Genomic DNA, 22744 nt, shown 5'->3' with positions numbered 1-22744 from the left:
ATCGAGTACCGTGTTTAGGCAACGAAGCTTGCTGAGTTGCCTAAGTAAGGTACGAGATTGAAAAGCTTGATTATATTACTATTGTATACAATACTTTTTCTACGAGACAACAATAGTACATTGTAGGAGAGGACGGAAAACCGCTAAAAGATGGACGAGTGCGTTTGAGGGCCGACACGTTTGACCTCTCTTAAACAACGGTTGCATAATATACTATTAATAGGCCAAGTGTTAATGTTAGACGATAGTTTTTCTATAATACACCTTCCCATAATAAATGTGTTCCCGGAAAAATGGCTCTACCTTGCTCTACCTTAATATTAAGAAAAGAAGCACACTCGTTGTCTGAAAATCCTGCCAAGTATTGGTGGCACATATGTCGAATTACGTCTAGATTTGGCGCAATGTTACTTTTTACTATAGTTAATCGTTCCGCATAATGTTATGCCTGTAACAACCGTTCACTTTCACAATCAAATACCACTCAAGATAAAAAATGCATTGAGATTTTCCAAAGTCGCATTCCAAGTTCAAACGTAAAAGGCAATCGGATTCAGTTTAGCTCCGGCTAGAGATGGGTAGGGGTGAGTAAATACTGAGTATTTACTCGGTATTTACTCAAAGCACCCGATAAATACCCGTATTTACTCATTTAGGTGGGTAAAAACGATTGCTTATAAAATATTCAAAAAGTGAGATTAAAGAACAAAATTGTCTTTTATTGAAGAGTGCTAACGTGTATTAACAATATCTATAAAATAAAAAGCATAGAGGACGCTTAATTTAGGAAAAAAAGGTAATTATTAGTGAGAGGCAAATTTTGTTAACAATTATGTTTTAAATAAGAAGGTATTTACTTTAAAAATATGAGTACTTAAATTCTACCGATGTTCTAGATAAGTGCATGTCGCGCAAAAGTGCGTGTTTACGCGGCACTTACGACCTTTTATTAAGGGTTTTTTAAAGAAAACTCAAAAATGGCTCAACCGATGATGTTCAAAATATTGCTTTTTGTACTCTATTATACGGCTAATCTCCCGATATGTTTTCATATTTTTTCTGAACTTTGGTTCTAAAGTTATAGAGAGGAAATCATTATTTTGGCCTTTCGAAAGGGTTTTTTTCCAAAAATATTCAATTTATCCAAAAATGTTCTTAGAAACATTCCAGTTATTTTTAAAGACCCATTTAATGATCTGCAAAATGTTGGTGGTTTCTGAGATTTTTTTTTGTGACAATTAGTTACATGTATGGAGTGCCCCTCTTAAAAATACATTTCTTCCAATTTTGAGTACGTAATCCAGTAGCGGCTTACAAAATATACCTATATTTCAAATTTATATGCCCCTTTCAGCACTCTAAATAGTTTATACCTACCAATTTGGGTATAAACGAGTAAATACGGGTAAATTGAGTAAATACTGAGTATTTACTCGGTATTTACCCGTGAGTATTTACTCACTACCCATCTCTAGCTCCGGCTCTCGATGAACGCTGCAATTGTCAACAGCCGTGCCGCCATTTTGCATTTTGGAACGCTGACTGCTCCGAAAGAAAAACGAACTAAATCAATATCATTTTCAACACTCATTTCTTCTAAACATGTTCAACTTAAAGTTCAATTTTGCCTGCAAAATATCAGCCCAGGAAGTCTCTTCGATTGTGAACCTGTCATTTCGAAAGGCACTTTTAGCTTTTCTGAGTGGTGTTGACATGCTAATGTGACGATCAATTTTGCACGTTTTAGAATTTCCACGGGTGTTAGAAATGGCTGATTCTTTATTGATTGCGTTTAGACATGGGTCGAATTCATTTATTTGTTAGTTTTCTGGATTTTGACTCAACTGAAAAACGGCCCCATACAATATATGCAATGAACTTTGTAGACAATAAGCGATTTTATGATTGTTGTAATCACAACTCATGTGTCTCAAGATATTCGTTAATAATATGGTAAACCGAATCACGCATTTTTTTTAAATAGGTCAAGCAAAGCAAGTCGTTGTACAAAATTTGTATATGAAAATTTCCGTGACATATCCATTTACATATTTCCATCGAGATTCAATTTATCCAGGTTTCACTGTATAAAGTACTAGGACACGTTTCGAAACGGGTAATTACACCCTCACCCATGACCCAGGCCCGTTTGCGAACAGTCTGCCCAAACTTACGACATAGAACGCACCTGATGCCACTATACTTGTATGCAAATGTTTGATTTTGGTTGTTACAGGTTGTTTTTCCAGCCTTTATAGATATTATATTATGTATGTCGTACTGAACAGCTTTAACTATGAGGCAAACAAAGAAATCACGCAAAAATTTCCCTACTTTTCTTACATTTCGGTTGATCAGGAATCGGGATGTACGAGTAAACGTTTTTTTATTTGAGAGCCAGTTTCGTGATTTTTGTGTTAGTCTCATAAATATAATAAAAGTTATTCAGTATGACCAACACATTTACCTCGCAAAACACAGCTAAATATTTGACCAAAAACAAAAATTACTTAATGATAACAATGTCAACATTACCGGTATACAACAAATTTGCAAATGTTATGCAACTAATATAGGTATTTACGGACTGGGAATCTCTCGAGATCTATTTCTTCTTCTTCTTCCTCGCGTTATCCCGGCATTTTGCCACGGCTCATGGGATGGGAGCCTGGATCTCTCGAGATCTATTTAAAACCAGTATTTATTATAAAATAACCTATTCTCATATTCCTAAATAGTATTAGAGTAAATATATTACAGTACTTCTTTCGTAGGTAATTTTACTCAGAACCAATATTAAGTGCCTTAACCCCACTTAGTACCTAAGCACCAATAAAAGCCATTAAAAAACGATACGCTTTCTTGATTCAAATATAAATATCAAATTTAATATCACAGTCAAAAGTGTTCCGTATTTGACAATCGAAATTCGGCACACGTTTAGCGCGTTCGCAGCACGTGGAGTTGGTAGGTGTCGGAATAAAATTACAATAACATGCATCCTGCGGTGTCGGCGCACTGATTGCAGGGTAATGTCATGTCATATTGTATCACATGCTCATGTAATGGGTACGATTTTAATTACTTAATGCCCTAAACAATCGTAATTAATTTTCATTGATTTAATGAATTCATGAGTGGTAAAAAGCTCATTATATGTATATTCCTATTTACTTACGGAGTGAACATATGTATTTGAACATTAAAAAGTTTGCGAAATGATTACAGTTACATAATTTTTATTAAAAAGACCATTTGTGAATCATTTTTTGTGAAAAAATTGTCAACCGTCAGACAGGACAACGGCAAATTATCTTAAAGATATCTTGATATATTAGAGTGGTATTATGTACCAACAGTATTTTTTAATTAATTACAATTATAAAACACAACCCACAGCTACATCTGTCCAAAAGTTTGCATCTTGTTCTTTAGTACTATATATTTCTGCAATAATCTGGTGGAATTATGATTAGGTACCTATAATACATAATACAGTACAACTTATCGTTTAACTTCATATTTACGTCGGAGCATGATTTTTAGGGTTCCGTACCCAAAGGGTAAAACGGGACCCTATTACTAAGACTTCGCTGTCCGTCCGTCCGTCCGTCCGTCCGTCTGTCACCAGGCTGTATCTCACGAACCGTGATAGCTAGACAGTTGAAATTTTCACAAATGATGTATTTCTGTTGCCGCTATAACAACAAATACTAAAAACAGAATAAAATAAAGATTTAAATGGGGCTCCCATACAACAAACGTGATTTTTGACCAATGTTAAGCAACGTCGGGAGGGGTCAGTACTTGGATGGGTGACCGTTTTCTTTTTGCTTTTTTTTTTTTTTTTTTTTTTTTATTGCATTATGGTACGGAACCCTTCGTGCGCGAGTCCGACTCGCACTTGCCCGGTTTTTGTTTGTACCCAAACTTCGAAGCAATCGGCAAAACTAATATTAAACCTCGTATTGTTATTGTAAATGTAAAGTAACCGTAAATACAAGTTTCAAGTTTACGTAAAACTAACATCTTTATTAGTTTAAAACAAGACGTAAAATGGTGTGAAAATTGCTTTAACACCAAACAGTGAAAATCGGCGATTCTTTTCATAAAAATCCGTAGTGTGTTGCGTTACCTATATTAAACAGCTTTAGTCAAATATTTATTTACTTATATTCTTATGAACTTTGAAAAGATGTTAAAACTGGCAAATCGGTGTTTTATAGCTGAGCGTAACGTAATAGGTGAAGTGATGTCATACCTTTACAATTTTGATCATATAAGAAAACATTTTAAAATATTGACCGGATTTTACCTATAAGCAGTGGCGGATTTGCAATATTTGCCACCCTAGGCCCCAGACCCTGTAGCTGTGTAGCTGCCCCTTTCTCAGCACCCATCATAATTGACTAGGTACATTTTGAGTTATGTCTTGTTATCATCAACGAATATTTTGTCACAATTTGGCGCCCCCAAAATCTTGCCGCTCTATACCTCGTTTTTTTTAGCATTAGAAAAAAGGTAAACAATCTTGATGTGTCTTTTAATTGAAAAACACATTTTAAAAATAAGTTACGGCAAGTATGTAACAATTATGAATTTAATACGATCTTAATGTTCTTCTGCTTTCATAAGTAATAGTTTTTGGTTTTTAAAAAGCATTTTTCAATTAAAAGACATGTCAAGATCGCTTACCTTCTTGCAAGTTCTTTCTAATGCTAAAAAAAACGAACTATAGGCCCGGGCCTACTTTATCTTAGTTCAAAACGCGATTGTTTTATTATAATTTTTATTGCAATTATAACGCGATTTGCTCGAAATAATCCTTTTTATTAATCTAGACTCCGATCACATCAAGTTTGCCTACTTGACTCTTTTAGCGATGACAATGGGTCGACTTAAATACCCCCTTTTATTCATAAAACTTTACAAGTCTCAATTAAGTAGTTAATTTATGTTTATTATATGAGTCAAAATGAAAGATTAAAACCAGCCATTTATAGCTATTTGAGGTATGTAGCGGGTTTATGAATAACTCCATTAGTGGGGACGAACTCTATAGGTGCTTATACTTCAGAAAAACCCGTCAACTTAATTTCAGCTTGCCTAAGGAAACATTTGCCGCCCAGCTCTACTCCCGTAAAGCGGGAAATATAGTTATTTTATTAATGTGGACAACGTCAAACTTTAAAGGGCTATGGTTAGTAGAAGAAAGCAGTGATATAAGTCGTTCTTAACTGGAAGTGCCGTGTACTTAGCTGCTGGCGCTGCATTATTCATTCGGTGCATGGGAGGTCGCGGGCGCAGTCCGGTCTAGTTGCAGATGTAGGTACCTACATCGAATGAAACTGTTCACACTAGGTCCATTTGAAAAAACTGGTCAAGTGCGAGTCGTACTCGCGTTTCAAGGGTTCCGTACATCACACAATTTTCAACATTTTTTTTTTGTACGTGAAACGTGACGTGAGTGAAACGTCTTGAAAAACCCGAATGGGTCAATCAAAAACCAGATGTAACATGAAGTTTTCTGGCGCGGTGGCTTATATCTCTACATCTCTGAAGATTAAATGCCGAACAATAATACAAGTGTCCAAATGCGTAGAGCTGAAAACTCGAGCGTCCGACGGGTCGCGCTTCCGACAACTTCCGAAAGTGTTTTAAAAGCGAAGGCCGAAGAGAGATAATACCTACAGGAGGGTGGTCAAAGTACGAGGAGGTTTTGGGATTATACTGAGCTACTTTTAGTACGGGACCAACCCCGAAATCGCGAAAAAATAAGTATCCTCCCATAGAAAACGGACCAGCCAAAATGTATGAAACAGCCAAATTTTTCTTCGCGATTTCAGGGTTGCACGTTGGTAACGGGAATACACTTAGTTTATTTTTTAGCCACCCTGTATACCTATTCCTTTTTAATACACGTAACACGTAAAACGTATCCTAATCAATCAGTACAGTCAGCAGCAGAAGTTGCTAAGCGGGCGAATGGTTTAAAATGATCTGGACGCGACTTTATACTTAAGACAATAAGAGCATGTGAAGGTAATTTTGAACACCTCGCCCGCTTAGCAACTTCTGCTGTTGACTGTACTACAAGTACCATTGCGGCTAATTGCCAGATACAGCCTAGTCGCATTTTTTGTCTTCAGTCCGACTCACGCTTGAAGCTAAAGGCACGCCTCTTTGGGACGCTTCGGGCCTTCGGCCTTATGCGGATATCGGCCTGGGGCCTTCGCAATAGCTGTCTACATCACGTTTCACTTAAACCATTGCGGCTGTGTCCCTAAAAAAACGTTAACCGCAGTTTCGTTCTTAAATCCGACTCACGCTTGACTCTAGATTTCTAATAGGTTTTCCTGTCATCTTTAGGTAAAGGACTATTTTGTGTATTTTTTTCAGAATTTTAGACCCAGTAGTTTCGGAGATAGAGGGGGGGGGAATGGTCATTTTTTGTCTATTTTCTTGAATAACTTCTAAATTTTTTATCGTAAATTTATAAGAAAAATATATTTGAGATTCTCAAAATGAGTTCTTTCGTTTGATATGTAACACGATATAGTTTTCAAAACTTTGTTTTTTAATTTAATCGTTTACCCCCCAAAAGTAGCCCCTATGTTTAAAATTCATTTGTTGACGTTACATATCCGTCTTTGGGTCACAGACTTACATATGTGTACCAAATTTCAACTTAATTGGTTCGGTAGTTTCGGAGCAAATTGGCTGTGACAGACGGACAGACGGACAGACAGACGCACGAGTGATCCTATAAGGGTTCCGTTTTTTCCTTTTGAGGTACGGAACCCTAAAAATGGCTCTAACACAGTGAAGGCTCTTATAATGCAGATAATCCTGGCGCCTGAGTTAAATTAGCGAACGGTAAACGCTTGTCCTATAAGGTTTAATTCGAATCTAGGTACTTGTATGTCTGTGAAACAAGAGTTGTAATTTATCACTCGGCTGACACACAACACTCACGACAATTCGAAATTACACAAAGATTAATTCTCTGATTATTACAATTAAGTATCAACGGAAAAAATAACTAGTTTTATTCTGCTATTTTCAGATATCGAGACGATCCGCTATGCTGGTCAGACAGGTACGTAACTTGATTTTAAAAATTAGATTTAAAGTATGTATTTAATTCACAAAAGTCAGTAAATAATTATTGTATACCTAATGCAACAACTCATGTAACGAGCTTGTAAAAAGGGCAATTATTATTATACATATTTTATATAACACAACACAAAAAGATCACGATTTAAATTTTAACCTAATTCCTTTAATTCAAATTTCACATTTCTGTCAAAGCCCCGCAGATTAGGTTAAGTCCCTCCGCAAACTATGCAAATGCTTGACCACTATAATATTTTAATCGAGGCCACGCGATCGAGCGGTCTAATCCTTTGTTTAGGATTTGGGCCCATGTCAATAAAACATTCGGGGAGTGAAACTAAAACAATACATACATATTTATATAGGTAGGTCAAACCCATTTGAGAAAGAGGTCTCTTCAGTGGACAGTACAATAAATTTTAAAGATCCGCCGCCTACATACATACCATGAATTTAGAGAAACACATGGTACCCTGGTGGGCTATACTAAATTGAATACATTGATTGCACATCCCTTTGCTTGATTTTGTTGCGGGCGTAGAACAGATACCCAATAAACCGCAATTGTGGTAACCCTACCGTTGCTTGACCGCTGTCTTGGACTATCTAATAACTATGACTACGGTCGACGTCAATGCCATGTAAAAGGTGCAAAAGTGTAAACTTATTTTACCGGCGAATGAACTGTTATAAGTAGCTTAGGTTAGAAGTGCGCATATTACATGTAAATATGATCAAATACCTCTCATCGTTGGTTCATTAAAAACTGAATATTTCACTTACTTTATGTATACTTACTCCGATTATTGATTAGTACGCCTGATCTCCTGCTATAATATTATTCGACTTATATCTACACATAGTTAATATGTACCTATAGAATTAATCGAGCACTGTTTCTTTTAATAGATCTAAGAAAGTACCAAACTTATTTTTCTGAAAATGCTTGGTTAAAAAAAAAAACCGGCCAAGTGCGAGTAGGACTCGCGTTTCTAGGGTTCCGTAGATAAGTCCGACTCACGCTTGACTGCACATTTCTAATAGGTTTTCCTGTCATCTATAGGTAAAGAATTATTTTGAGTATTTTTTTTCAAAATTTTAGACCAAGTAGTTTCGGATATAACTTCGAACCTATGTATTTTAAAACTATAAAAAAATATGTCCATCTTTGGATCACCAATTTACATAGGTATGTGTACCAAATTTCAACTTAATTGGTCCAGTAGTTTCGGAGCAAATTGGCTGTGACAGACGGACGGACAGACAGACGCACGAGTGATCCTATAAGGGTTCCGTTTTTTCCTTTTGAGGTACGGAACCCTAAAAAAGATTTAAAGTATAAGCCTGTGGGTCAGGCATTAGCCTCGTAATTGTGGGGTGACCGCGGATCGGATACACATAATTCGCAGTTGTGCCAACCCTTCCCTTTACTACCCCACTTAGTGACCACGAAACCACTCTCTTGGCTTGCACAAAATGGTAAATGTCATTCCAAAAGTTTGTCTAGAACAAATCTCTTCAAAACTATCAGACCGCTTGAATTAACTAACCAAATTTTGATTGATATAGTAGATAGATATAGTATGTATTATTTACGAGCAATTAAAATAAATAAAGGTGTAATCTTTAATAGTAGGTACCTATGTAATTATAAAAAGGAAAATGGTTATTTAACAGCTTGGAGCACTTTCATTCTTCTATTAGGATCGAAGAGCTCGGGATTCTGACTAAAAATAAAAAATGTACAAAAAAGGTTATTGAACAACATCAAATAAAATGAGCTATTTAGGTACGTCTCCATTTTTGCTATCGATTCAACGTATTGGCACAATAATAAAATTTTATTTAGTTTAAAGATCAACAAATTCTTCATGATCTTCTTATTAAATGCGACTTAGGTGAACCCTTCCAATACAGGGGTACCTAATCAAATTCAATCATAGAAACAAATTATACCGATTTAATACAAGAGAGCGATATGCACCTTACTTTTTTTCCATTACGACTCACATTCCTTCCATTGAACAATTTGCTTCATACATTTTATTGGTAATGAATATGTCAATACGTTACTCGATTTACGTTTTTATTCTTCAAGCGTTAAGAGTTATCATAACTGCATTTATCAAATGACCACTATGTATTAGTTTAGGCTTATTTGCAGAGTCGTGGGAATAACAAATCTATGAAGACGCATTAAGAGACAGGTTTTTAATTAATCGAAGTAGGTACCTATCTCACAAATCGACATGGACTTTAATTATATGATGGCACAGTTTATATTGGAGTGCATGTGAGATATTTTGAGGACAATGTTGACACAAGTAATGTTAAGGTAAAAGTTTTGTCAGATTGGACCGTGTCTTACATGTTTGTAGTCAAAACGGGACTATATAGGTATTGCTAAAGAGAAACTGCTTAAATATTAGTAAAACACTTCTTAGGCTCTATCAAAAACTCGGTACCCGCCTATTGAACCACTCGGTCAATCACTCAATCAACTCTCATGCAGCGCAACTTTTTGTGATAAGTAGTATTTTACCTTAGAGTTTTTTTCATTAATCATTGTTATGACTCAAAAGAAGTTGCATTTATGTTATTGTAAGGAACCTTAAAATTTAATCAGAGATAATGTTTACCAATGTGCCCTTACCTACAAAGTTACGCAATTACGTAAATGACCACCAATAAGTGACCTGATTAAAGTATCAATTTCCCACATCACGAATACATACATGCATTACTCGCCGGGAGCGAACCCCGATGCCTGGCATCCGCGCCGATCAAATACCAGTTAATGTTACATCGTAAACATCCAGCTCTCTTATTTGCATTTATTATTTGTGGCTATTAAGAGGATGTATTGGGGACTTCGAAAACCATGACGGGATCGGAGGAAAAATCATGGTCGAAAATGTAGAAATTCGGTTCTATGATAAGTCAGTCTTCTTCTTCCTCGCGTTATTCCGGCATTCTGCCACGGCTCATGGGATACTGGGGTCCGCTTGACAACTAATCCCATGATTTGACGTAGGCACCAGTTTTACGAAAGCGACTGCCATCTGACCTTCCAACCCAGAGGGTAAACTAGGCCTTATTGGGATTAGTCCGGTTTCCTCACGATGTTTTCCTTCACCGAAAAACGACTGGTAAATATCAAATGATATTTCGTACATAAGTTCCGAAAAACTCATTGGTACGAGCCGGGGTTTGAGCCCGCGACCTCCAGATTGCAAGTCTCACGCTCTTACCGCTAGGCCACCAGCGCTTCTATGATAAGTCAGTGACGATTAAAAAATACAATCCTTGAATTTTTCCTCGATGTCGATTTTAAAATACTATCGTCAAACAGTTGTCGTCACGTGTTAGGTTAGATACATACATACATATCTCTGATGCGTTGGCCACAGTAAAACATTTGTGAGCGAATTCTCTGCAAGCGTTTTTTTCCGTGGCGTTCGGGTTAGAACTGATGGCACTGACTCGTTGGCTGCTTGCTGTAGAAATGCTATGTAACAAACGACATCTAGAGTAATGTATGATTAATAATAATGTCGCATGTATTAGAGGGCAGTTGTGTATAACCTGGAGCCGTCAAGACTTTCGATACAGCGGGGCCTTAACATCGGCCATTATACAAAAAGGCGCAAACACCGCGTTGGATTTTTACTCAAAATTTTCGATTACTTTTTTTTACTTACCCAGTACTTAAGTTAAACGTTTCAAAGCCTCCGCAATTTGCGGAGCCCTGAGTAAGCTATAAATCAAGTTAAATTGTTTTTTCATTATGTCCCCGCGTAGTGTTAATATTCTATCAGTGTCGACGTCAGTTTTATTGAGTGGTGATGGATGGTGCAATAATTACCTGTCGGACGTGGTTTAAACAATGTATTTATCTATGAATCGTTAAGCTCACATAAGTTTTCCGATATGATGCACCAAAGTTACCGAAAATGATACTACGAGGATGAATGTATTTGTTTTTTAGAAAACGAATCCCATTGAATCGGGGCTAAATAATAGTATTTATAATTATAGTATTTCTTGAAAACAATTACAATATGCAGTGTTTGGAAAGTCCAGATACATAAGTAGTAGAGTTTAAAGCAACTCTTCGGAAAATTATACAAACGATAAATAGATAGATAGGTATGATAAAACATCTAAAATTCATATATATTTTACGCAACGTGTAAGCCGAAAGTACAGTCTACTCGAAAACCAATTACAATTTTCAATCAATTTGTTAAATGTCGAAATAAATTGTGGCACATGTCTCATTACCTACTGAACTATATGGGCCACAGAGCGCTTTCATTTTATACTGAAAAGCATATCATAAAATGTAATTTAGCCACTTGGTAAATGGAACAGGTGATATCTTTGTAGGTAAATGTTGTACCTACAACATTTTTCTGTAGTGTAAGAAAAATTGTTTTTGGATCCTGTGGTACAATGAATTCGTAAGACATAGTTTATATATGTACCTATAGATGGTCAAGCAAATCTTGTCAGTAGAAAAAGGCGCGAAATTTAAATTTTCTATGAGACGCTATCCCTTCGCGCCTACATTTTTCAAATTTGCCGCCTTTTTCTACTGACAAGATCTGCTTGACCAAGTATATATGTCTTTCTTGACTAAACAGGAATAATACGAGTACTTATCCGTGACGTAAAAAGAACAGTTTTTGGAGTTTTAAGTATTACAAGTCACAATTTTGACAAACTTTTTTTCAAAGCCAGGTCTACATGTTCGAAGGTCTGCACAAGCTAGTTATTACGCGGGCGCGGGTATGTTATCGGATGACGAGAAATTAGCCAGTTTGGACAGGCCTGACACTAGCCTAACTGTATACGGTGCGTATGAGTCGTCGGACCACTCGGCCCTGCTGCACGGCCAATGTAATGTTATGGGGAATAAATGAAATTGACGCTTCTTACTATTTTTAATACCGCGTAATCAAATATGACTTGTAGTAATAGTTGTATTGATTTGTTAGCATTAACTATGATAGAAGGTAACATAAAAATGTATTGACCTACAATAAAGCTCTTCAGGTGTCAGGTTTAGGATAATTTTTAACTCATACATACTATCTTTGATCATTTTTTACGATGATTCCTACTGTAGTCAACCCCTTATTCATAAAACTTTATGGGGCTGATTTCGTTAAATTATATTTTAACTTTTATTCCTTTCTTTCAAATACATTACAGTCAAAATAATAGATAAAGGCAAAGGATTATTAGCTAATAATTGAGGTTTGTAACGCGTTTATGAATAAGGGGGTAAATGTACATTTAATAAATAAAAAATTGAGTGGTATGGGTAAAAAATCGGTCGATGTAAACGTAACCTAACAGTGTGTCAGTATCGCTAAGGTTGAAGCGTAACTAAAAAAAACTATAAGCTGCGCCATATATCAAGTGGCTTTAAACTGATGGATGGACAATTTTGTAATTAATATTCGATACATCGATTTTTTACTTTGCAACCTTTTACGAATTAATCGGATCGAGTATCGATATCCTTTAATCGACGCTTAGCTCTAAAGTGTTGGTCGTCGCGTAATATTATCGTTATCTAAGTATGTATATTGTATACCTATGTTTGGGACACGACATTAATTATTTTGTCTATTTTACGTCTTCTCTTTGGATGTGTGTGTGTGTGTGTGTGTGTATTTAGTGACAGAATATTGCATTAAGTATAATTATATTAGGTACCTACATTAAAATTAAACTAAGGAATTCTACGAAATTCTAATGCTATGGTACAAATTTTTGACTATTTAAAACTTAATTAACTGGGGTTCAATTAATCAGAAATTATTGTAAAACTGGATTAAATAACAAATATTTTGCATTTTCTTAGTTTAGTAGGTAGTAATAAAGGACAAAAAATAGTACAAAGTATATTTTATGGTTTTATTAAGGACAGGTGTTAAAACAGTCTGTAATTATAACTGGTTATAATGAAGTCATATATTAAAATACTGCCCATGCTTTTGGTCATCGATTAAAGTTTTATTAATTCATATATGGAGCACATAAAAATACATAAAATGTTAATAACAATGGTTTAATGTTAATACTTAGGGCATACTGAAAATTCCTGGACTGGCCAAACAAGAAAAACAAAGTCGTCTCATATATCAGAATCCAGAAACTTTCAGAATGGCCCATGTATGCTATATAACAATTACAGCAGTTTCTTTATTTAGATTTGGTTTATTTTACTAAAAATAACTATATTTTTACTGTATTTATTAATGATTTTCTTCAGCATAGCGTTTTGCCGCGGTATAAAAATCTTATGTTGTAATGTTCAATGTACACAACACCGAAACTATTTGGGAAGTTGTTGAACTGTTTTCTGGCTTTACTATTTTTAAACAACTTATGGAAAATATTATAGAGGTACGACTAGAGATTGCACCTACCGCCTCTTCATTCTTAGCCTTCAGCGTTAGCCCCGCATCGATTGATATCGATAATATCGGCTCGATTCTGAAAATGTATTAGATCTCTACTAGACCTCAGCAAGTTACGATATGGATAATGTAAAGGTAAGATAGATATGTCAAATTTGACGTTTCGGCGATTCTGGAGGTCCTCTTGAACGATTTCGACAACATAGATATGTCAAATTTGACGTTTCCGTGATTCTGGAGGTCCTCTTGAACGATTTCGACAAGTTATGACTTAGTTATCCAAGTCACATCTAGTCGATATCTAATGTAAATCTAGTTGATCTCTATATCGTTTCTAGATCTTGTGATTATCTCGTTTCCCGAATACGCGTGTATGTCATATCTGATTGATACGACACTTATCTAGACTATCTAGTAGATTACTGGACTACCTCTCTAGTAATTATAGAGTGAGAAATAAAGACGGATAGAAGGGGAATTAAGATGTATCTAAGGATGAAATTAGATATATTTATTTATAAACTAGTAAAGCCGTAGCACTTAATGTAGGTATATCTAGAACCTTTTCTAGCTAATCTGTCATCGATAAGAAAAACAAGTCAAAGATAACTCACTGAAACCTGCTGAAACGTTACAAGAATATAAAACAAATTGACATAATACATTTTTTTAGTATAAATATAGTACCTACTTATAGTTCGTTTTTTTTAGCATTAGAAAGAACTCCACAGAAGCAAGCGTGCAGTTTTCATCAGGCTCTTTAATTGTTAATAATTATTTAATTATCTGATGTAGCATGGTCAATACATATAATTTACTTCAAAATATTACCGCTAAAAGTGCCGGATTTTGAACCACAAGCTTACTTCTGCGAAGTTCTTTCTAATGCTAAAAAAAACGAACTATAGTTAAATATGCCTCAAAACAATCTTTCATTTACTTATTAAAATTTTTGCTATGTCCTTCCTCGGGCCTCAAACTATCTAAATCTGTTTGGTGGCTTCAGTGTGGAGGGGTATCAGACAGACCGACAGACAATTTTGTAAAATCAACCTCATAACCTTTTTTAGCATGTAATTTCCTGTAATTTGATACCACACACGATTTTTTTTTTGTTTTTGAAATGTCAATAAAAGCGTTTTGCACGCATATATTTTGATATATTTTTAGTATGTTAAAAATATACATACACCGAACTAAAAAAAATCAAACCCCGTCTTTGTAGGAATTATTTTGACCCTCACCTACAAATTTTCATACAACTCCTCAACTATCAAGCCAATTTAATAATTTGACGCGTAAAATAAAATAAAAAACAAATCATTCGCCATTTTGATTTATTTACTGACTGATCGGACAGCTGACGGCATCTATCCCGATCGCAATGTTCTGATACTCGGGCGGTTTTGACGCAAAGTGCCGCAATTTTTTATTACTTTTTATCAAATTGTAGGGTGTAATCCCACCAGTTAAGTACTAACTTTGTAATTCGAAGCATATCAATATAATTTCTGTACCGTTAAAGAAATAATGAAAATAGTAATTTATGTCTACATCCCACCAAACTTTAATAAGAATAACATTGTAACTTACAAGTTAATTACAAGCTCAAAACGTATAGTTATTATGAGATTAAACAATTTTGCCCCACTGAGACCTACAATTGGCTACAATCGAGTTAATACCTTTAAAACTAAGAAAAATCTACTTATATGACATAAAAGTTAATTCTCTACAAATTACAGAAGGGATCCGCAGATGCGTAAAGCGATTTTTTTATAAACGCACCAATTTGATCGTAATAACAAGTTTATGCATCCTCTTTACTCTCATACAAGAATATACGTTGACCCGTTCCCGCATATTTCTCAAGCTTCTTCAAGAATATTCGGTATTCTAAATAACACTCTAAGGTCAAGGGATAAGCCATATTGCAAGTGTATTTATATGATTGTAATACGAGTAAGTAGATAGTGGTCAAAGTTACGAATTTTCTTTGATTGGTTATGAACTTTGTTCCAATAATTTTACAGTCTATTTTGGAGCTTTAATTTTGACAGCGTTGGTTCCAATGAAGGTACAGCATCGATCTGCCCCGATATATGCTGGCACGTCTATTAAAGGATAATAATTGCATTTAATTTCTCGCGGATACTACCAGAGTTTCGTGCAACATTGTTTTGCTAACGGTACTTTATTGGCGTTTTTATTTTCTTAATTACGTTAATTTGTGGACGGAACAATCAAACGATTGAATTAAAAAAGTAAGATTCGTATTTATTTAATAGCCTCGCCGCTGGTGCTCAAGCCGTATGTTACATATGTTTTGTTCTTTTTGGATACGTAACTGAAATCGTAAACAATTGCCTTTCATCAAACTTTGCATTTAGTATTTTGTTACTACTAGTACATGTACCGTAAAATGGGGTGAGTTGGGTGAAATTTGACTTTCAAACCTCGATAGCATTTTATTTTTACATGGGAAAACTGGTGTATATAATAAGTGGTTCGAACGTTTGTATTTTAGTTTGTATTTTATTTTGGGTATTTCCAATTCATAACTTAGAAGATAAAGAAGAAAACCCACCTCACCCCGTACTGCCTCGTATTTGGGGTGAGAGGGTTTTTCATACAAAGGTGATTTTGGAAGATTGTTGGATCGATTTTTTTTATTATGTGTATTACTTTAGCTCCATTTTAAATTGGAATACATTATTTTTGTAGCTGTAGCCTTAAAATTTCTTCTCACCCCCCTCTCAAACCTTCTCTCCCCATTCATAACTCACCTCTCCCCGCGAAACCTACTCACCCCGTTTTACGGTACTTATATCTTTCTCGAGTATTATTAATCCCTATCGATCAACGCGGTGATAGCATAGAATAAGTCTAAAATTATCAATGGGTCTCATTATTAGCAGTACATTCTATATTTTTTACATAGCATTCAATAAGTATTTCTTTAGTATTTAGAATGCTCAGTCGGCAATTCCTCTTCGTCGAGAAACGCCACCAGTCTGCCCTGACAATCGAACAAAATTGTCACCGCAGCGAGTGAATTATCCTTCAGATAATTGCAGGATAACATACTTTAAGTCTAGCACATTACAAACATTACAACAACACATAAAACGTACAAAAACAAACCTTAAGATCTCAGTAATTAAGGCTTGGTAGGATGAACGTGCCAAATGGTGTATTTATCCATCATGACAGTACCTATTATCGAAAAAGAAAAAAATAATAAGGGCCCAGTCGATACCGGCGAAGAATTGATTGGAGTCGATTCTAGGTAGGTACCTATCGATTTTTTCCGACATTATACTTGGAAATAGGATGGAAATAACTTAGCTTATAGGGACGTTAACATCTTGGTTATTGATTTTAATTTTATCAAAATAGACATCATGATTTGCTTGGATGTTGTCGAAGTTAGTTAAGGTCTTACCCAGTTTCTATATTCGAACTAAATTTGTCTGCTGCTGTCACCATAATCCATAATGGTTAAAGGTATGTATTTATGCAAATAACTAAACTATTAACTTACTAAGGAGACTGAACTACCTACAGCGAAACTGAGTTAAGGTTAAAAAGGAATAACTGCGTGAAAGCAATTCTGTTGTCACTGTGCTAAATGAGTTAGGTACTTACTTGAAAATCTGTAGGTATAACAGAGAAAGGTCATTGGGCATTTTGTTCGGACATATGACCCACAGCGTACACAAACGAAATAGGGCTAGATATGTAGGTAAATGTATCTGCTACTCAGTGGTATGAGTCGCATTCTTGCAAGCCATGGGAGAATTGAGAAAAAAAATAAAAATCATTTCTTATCATTATAGCATTTTTGCAATGAATTAAGTCAGAACTATTGGAATTAGTTCAAAAAATACTCTGAATAGCTGCTGTTATATTACGTTGCTGTTGTTAGATTGTTTAATATCAAGAGGAACAAAAATAAAATCCAGTTCAAAAAACAATATTTTTATTCTGCTTGATCAAAATCAATTGTTAATTCGTCTAAAAAGGCAGCAGGCGCGAAATAAAGCGGGAGTCACCATTCACCACACCGCTGGGGGCTGAGATACTCTTCGAACCCCGCTCCGAGGCGGAGTACCGCAGGGGTCTCCCCTCCTTCGCACCGATTGAAGATATCAAGAAACCCCTGGAGAAGCTGGGCCACCCCAAACACGCCAAAGGGATAGATGCAAGAGGGGGCCGCCCGGGCTGCACATGGGCATCTACGGGATGTGTCGGAGCTTCTCCACATGAGGTGTGTCAAGGTGGAGGCATGGCGCGGAAAGATAGGGCCCGCGCAATGTCACCAGGGCTTTCAGCACTCATCACATGGATGTCACAGACAGCTCGCCTACGCTCGCTGCGCCGAACCACACTGGGCCAGCCAATGCACGCGACCTCTAGACCAGAAGGCCACCTGCAAAAACTGCAGAGGACCACCCCGGCAACAGCTGCAATTGACAACATTTCATTTGCCATTGTGCTATAAAACGTTTATCATGCTGCATGAACCACACTTTTGCACAATGCGAAAGCACATTAATAACACTATCTCGAACTGTTGAATAACTTTTTACTGCCGGGTGATACATAAAAAAAAATAGATATTTAGAAAAGTGAGATTAAATTCTCTATTTTAAAACTAGTTTGGTCTCTGTACGCGAAAATTCACAAAGCGGGTCAAAAACGCCCAATGACCTTTCAAAGAAATTATATGTTAACAAACAACAATATTAATTCTAGCTGAACTTTCAAACAAAATTAAATGATTGTATATAAAATCCATTTAAAAATCTATATTGATTGATCGGTTGGTCGATTGGTTGATCGTAATTAAAAATGTTATTCTTTTAGGACACCAACGTATAAGTACCAAACGATATATATATACCAAACGATGTTTTAGACCTACACTCAATATAGAAATACAAAATACTAGTTCCATACTAAGTGACCTGTTTCCTCACTCTTGGATATAAATGATTTATACGTACAACCTGTGAGTATGACGTGCTTAGAAACACGGCCATTTATTATACCCAAGATAAATGAATATGTCCGTTTTAGCCTAAGTTTAAACAAAAGGTTAGCACGTTAAAGGAGTTATCATAATCTGGTATACAGGGCTAGTAATTCTTGCTTTATTTGGAAAACTCGGAATGGCTAGTTCAGATGGGTGACTTATTGAGGGATTTTAGACATTGCATCCGATCCGAGTAGAATATGAGAAAAACTTTTAATAGATTTTTGATAGAGCTCCAGTCTTGTGACAAATAATCATGATAAGTAATACTTTATAGTAATTTTCTTTATAACATAATATTATGTAAGCCTATGTTTATAAATATGTGCTCGGAAGTTTGGACCCGGCTTTGATGATAAACATTTTCAATGCCTACGAGTATACATAAGAAGATTACAATGAAATAAAAACTCAAACCAAAGAGAAATAAAAATAAGCGCGATGCGTTTCCCATGCGTCGTGACAGTTACCTACAGCTGTTGGATTTGGGTCAGGCGCTTCAGTTAAGACAACGACTGAGGTTAACTTTGCAAACTACCACTATTGGTTGATTTTGCTACTGTATGGTCTTGCAAGTGCCACCACAACCATTTCCTCTCATACCGCCGAACTTTCGGACAACTCCGACAATCCGAACAACACTTGGGCCTAACAAACAATGTAGATACTATCCGTCCATTGTTGGATTCCTTGTTTTTGGCCATCCCGGATTCCCCGCGCGCCTGCGCCGACCGAACGCAATGCTTTTTGCGCAGACCCAGCTCAAACGGATCCGATATAGCCGCGTGTAAATTTATAGAGTTTTTAATCGACTAATTAAAAGTTCGTATATGGCTCGCGAATTTGATGTATGGGGGCCAAAGTGTGTCGGTGTTGGGCACTTATCATAATGTAGATTTTTAATAAGTTTATGTAAAAAACGCGAACGGGGCAAGGCGACGTTCGCTCGCTCCGTAACTGACGGGAGCAAATTAGTTGAATATTAAGATGGTTGCAGATCCAAAGTAAAACATCCTTAGTTAACAAAAAAACACAAGTATAATCGAATAGTAAACCATTATAATTGATTTGCTGTTTAGGTACAGACACGCGAACATTGTAAAACAATAATAATGTTTTTTGCTGACATTGTTCTAACTAACGTGACGGAAACATATCAAAAAAAAAATATTCAACGCAAATACGATAGTGACAGCCGTCAAAATACCGTCACCCGTTGGTATCACCGTCGTGCATGTCTCTTCAGTAATGACAAACCATAACAATAGTTGTAATACTTGCAGCAAAACTTACTTACTCTTTTTAAGTGGGTTATATAAGCAAATGTGTACCGATATGAGGACTGTAACGTGGTCGTTAGCCGGACACAATGGCGCTTTGCATCCCGCTCGCGACAGGTGGATCTCTGTACAGCTGGTACAACCACCTCCAGATCATTTCAGAAACTCCTGTATGTATGTCCTTTCTACATAAAACATGCTGTAAACTAACAGCTCATACTCGTAAGTGGGCGTTTCAAGCAATTCAGGCTCAGCGACTGTTGGCAGTATTTCAATAATTATGTAATTACCTAATAAGCAATAGCTGTTACCTGAAAGTCCGATGTCGACATTTAGCTTTCATGATATACATATGAATAAAGTTTTCGTACATTATATACGTTGTGTTGCATTGAGGAGATCTAAAAAAAAAAGAAATTAGGAGTTTATGGTCTAGGTTTGCCTGAAAAATTATGATGAATTGATGACATACGTACATACGTTACATGTTACAGTTAGTTTTCAATCACATCTACACAACCGTTACATTTATAATTGTATACCTACTTAACAGCTGGTATCTTCGTTTGAAGTATTATCAGTAGTATCACCTCTGAATTATATAACTTCGCCATGCACGTGCGTTCAATTGGAAATAATTTAAAGCGCGCAGTTAGTTAAAATATCGAGCAATGTCGGATAGACGGACGGACGGACATCTGTGTTTTTACATACGGAGCCTAATGTATATATTTTATTCAGCTGATTTAACGATGCAGGTGTTTTATTGTGTGCTAAGGATGTTGCGATTTAAGACTTTGTTTTTATTCACATTGTTTGTAAAGAGTATGTGCGGGGTATGCCCAGTCCAAATTGACCATTTTCGACAAAGTGGTTTTTAGAGTCCACTTGACAATTAGCTTTGTGCAATGCCTAAAGTTTAGAATTCTCTTTGTGTTTGAAAGCACCTAAGTCCTGCTAGCAAAAGAAAACGAGGTAAAGCTAGAGCGATGGTGAAAGGTAAATTTGTACAAGTTGGTTGGTGGTAATGGCTCCAAAATATCTAAACATGCACTCTAGAGCGTTGACAATAGAGTTGTGTATAGGTATTTGTGAGCACCTAGGCCACTCCGATATATCTAATGGCAACTGTACTAATAGGTTAAATAGTTTTAAATATATCGTATAGGTAAGAAATCGATAGATTGCGTATCAAATAAAGGTGATTTTTCTTGTAAGCGGTTGATGTAAGTTGTATTGCAGATTACAAAGAAAAAACTACCGAGTCTCTAATGGCAGTGTAGCTCTGAGGCTTTCAGGATTTTGCTCGACTTTTTTTGTGTTGAGGCATAAAAAGTATTACACCACGAGACAGCTGTAACGCCTGTCTACTCACACTATTGTGGGTCGCGATATTAGTCATAACGCGGTGACCGAAAAGAAAGAACACTCGGTTACTCACAGTGATGTCACCGCATTACGTACTTTAGAAATCCTCCCTTTTTGCTGTATTATCATTGACGGATATCAGCTATGGTTCATTTTTTTAGCATTAGAAAGAACTTGTAAGAAGGTAAGCGATCTTGACATGTCTTTTAATTGAAAAACGCTCTATGACTTATGAAAGCAGAAGAATATAAATGATCGTATTAGATTCATAATTGTTACCTACATATTTGCCATAACTTATTTTTGAAATGTGTTTTTCAATTAAAAGACACATCAAGATTGTTTACCTTATTTCTACTGCTAAAAAAAACGAACTATATTTAACGAGAAAATTTAATATTTGGCCACATCCTTGCCACGAATTTAGTCCAGTGGTTTGGTCCTGACTTCAATAAATGTTCAGTAAGTAATTGGCGACCTGACCAATTTTAACTACTACGGTATGTTTCCTCCGACATCGGCACTTAAGGTGACAGTCCATTTCCAACGACAGCTGCATTACTGTTCATTATAGTATGAAAATTGACAATGACAGCGACGCGTTCAGTACCAGTAGTGCAGCTGCGGTCAGAAATGGAATGTTACCATTACACAGACTGCAATCAATCGAACACCCAGTAACTAAAACAATTTCGATCAGAAGGCTGCAAATCCGGTTACCAGGAAATATTTGGAAATTTTCCTTTGAGGTAGTTTCTGTACCGTTTATTTCCTAGTTTCCATTAAAGCAAGCACTTCGTGAATGTGTGACAACTCTTCTCTTAAAATATGTAATTCATTAGGGAGATCTGTATGGCGTCTGAATATATGAGACTGGCCCCGGAACTGTTCTAATTTATGTAGAACAAGTTTCTTTCTTCTAATTTATGTAGAACGAGGACTTGCGGCGGTAGTAGAAAGGACTCACTTCTCACTTACCCGTTTCCCCGCTCATTCCTAATCTTGTGGAACAAGTTGCCTTCTTCAAGTATTATTTTCCGCCGTAACATCTAAGAATGATATCCCCAAGGTCGCCCGCAAGTGACTACCCCGAGCAGCACGAGACCGAAAAAAATCCGAAGAAGTGTTTGATATACCACTGCCTGCTCTGTATCTTTAGGCAGGCGTGGCTCACTCCGCGATTTCGTCGCTTTGCTACAGGTATGCTAAAACTCCATCCGTTCGACCCCAATTTGGGGTTTGCCATAAGCCGCGCGTGGCGCTGTCGCCAACTAGCGGCCATATCTGTGCTGATCGTAACAGACGCGTTTTGTTAGAGAGTGAGTCTTCTGTACCTAGGTAAATAAAAATAAACAAATAATTTGTAAATTTCCGGGTAGTTATAACTTTTATTGATTAACCAACCATATACAAAACCACCTGGATCAGTCACTGAACGATCTCACTTTAACCTACATTATTTGATCATGTAATGTTTTCATCTACCAACAACTGGCTTAAGGAGC

At 36.2% G+C, this 22744-nt stretch overlaps 2 long non-coding RNA genes across 2 annotated transcripts in view; one reads left to right on the top strand and one right to left on the bottom strand.

The window, feature by feature from the left end:
- LOC134667797 (uncharacterized) overlaps positions 1 to 22744 on the top strand; it is a 55850-nt gene that overhangs the window by 21445 nt on the left and 11661 nt on the right. Inside the window, exon 2 of the long non-coding RNA XR_010098691.1 lies at positions 7067 to 7099. This is a non-coding gene — a long non-coding RNA (uncharacterized LOC134667797). The remainder of the gene's footprint in view (positions 1 to 7066; positions 7100 to 22744) is intronic.
- The window catches only part of LOC134667791 (uncharacterized), a 537524-nt gene that overhangs the window by 505773 nt on the left and 9007 nt on the right, over positions 1 to 22744 (bottom strand). The gene's annotated exons all lie outside the window — the stretch shown is intronic.

Source organism: Cydia fagiglandana, chromosome 1, assembly GCF_963556715.1.
Source record: "Cydia fagiglandana chromosome 1, ilCydFagi1.1, whole genome shotgun sequence".
Classification (NCBI taxonomy): Eukaryota; Metazoa; Arthropoda; class Insecta; order Lepidoptera; family Tortricidae; genus Cydia; species Cydia fagiglandana.
Note: the sequence above shows the minus strand (reverse complement) of the source record. Positions and strands in the feature narration are given on the sequence as shown.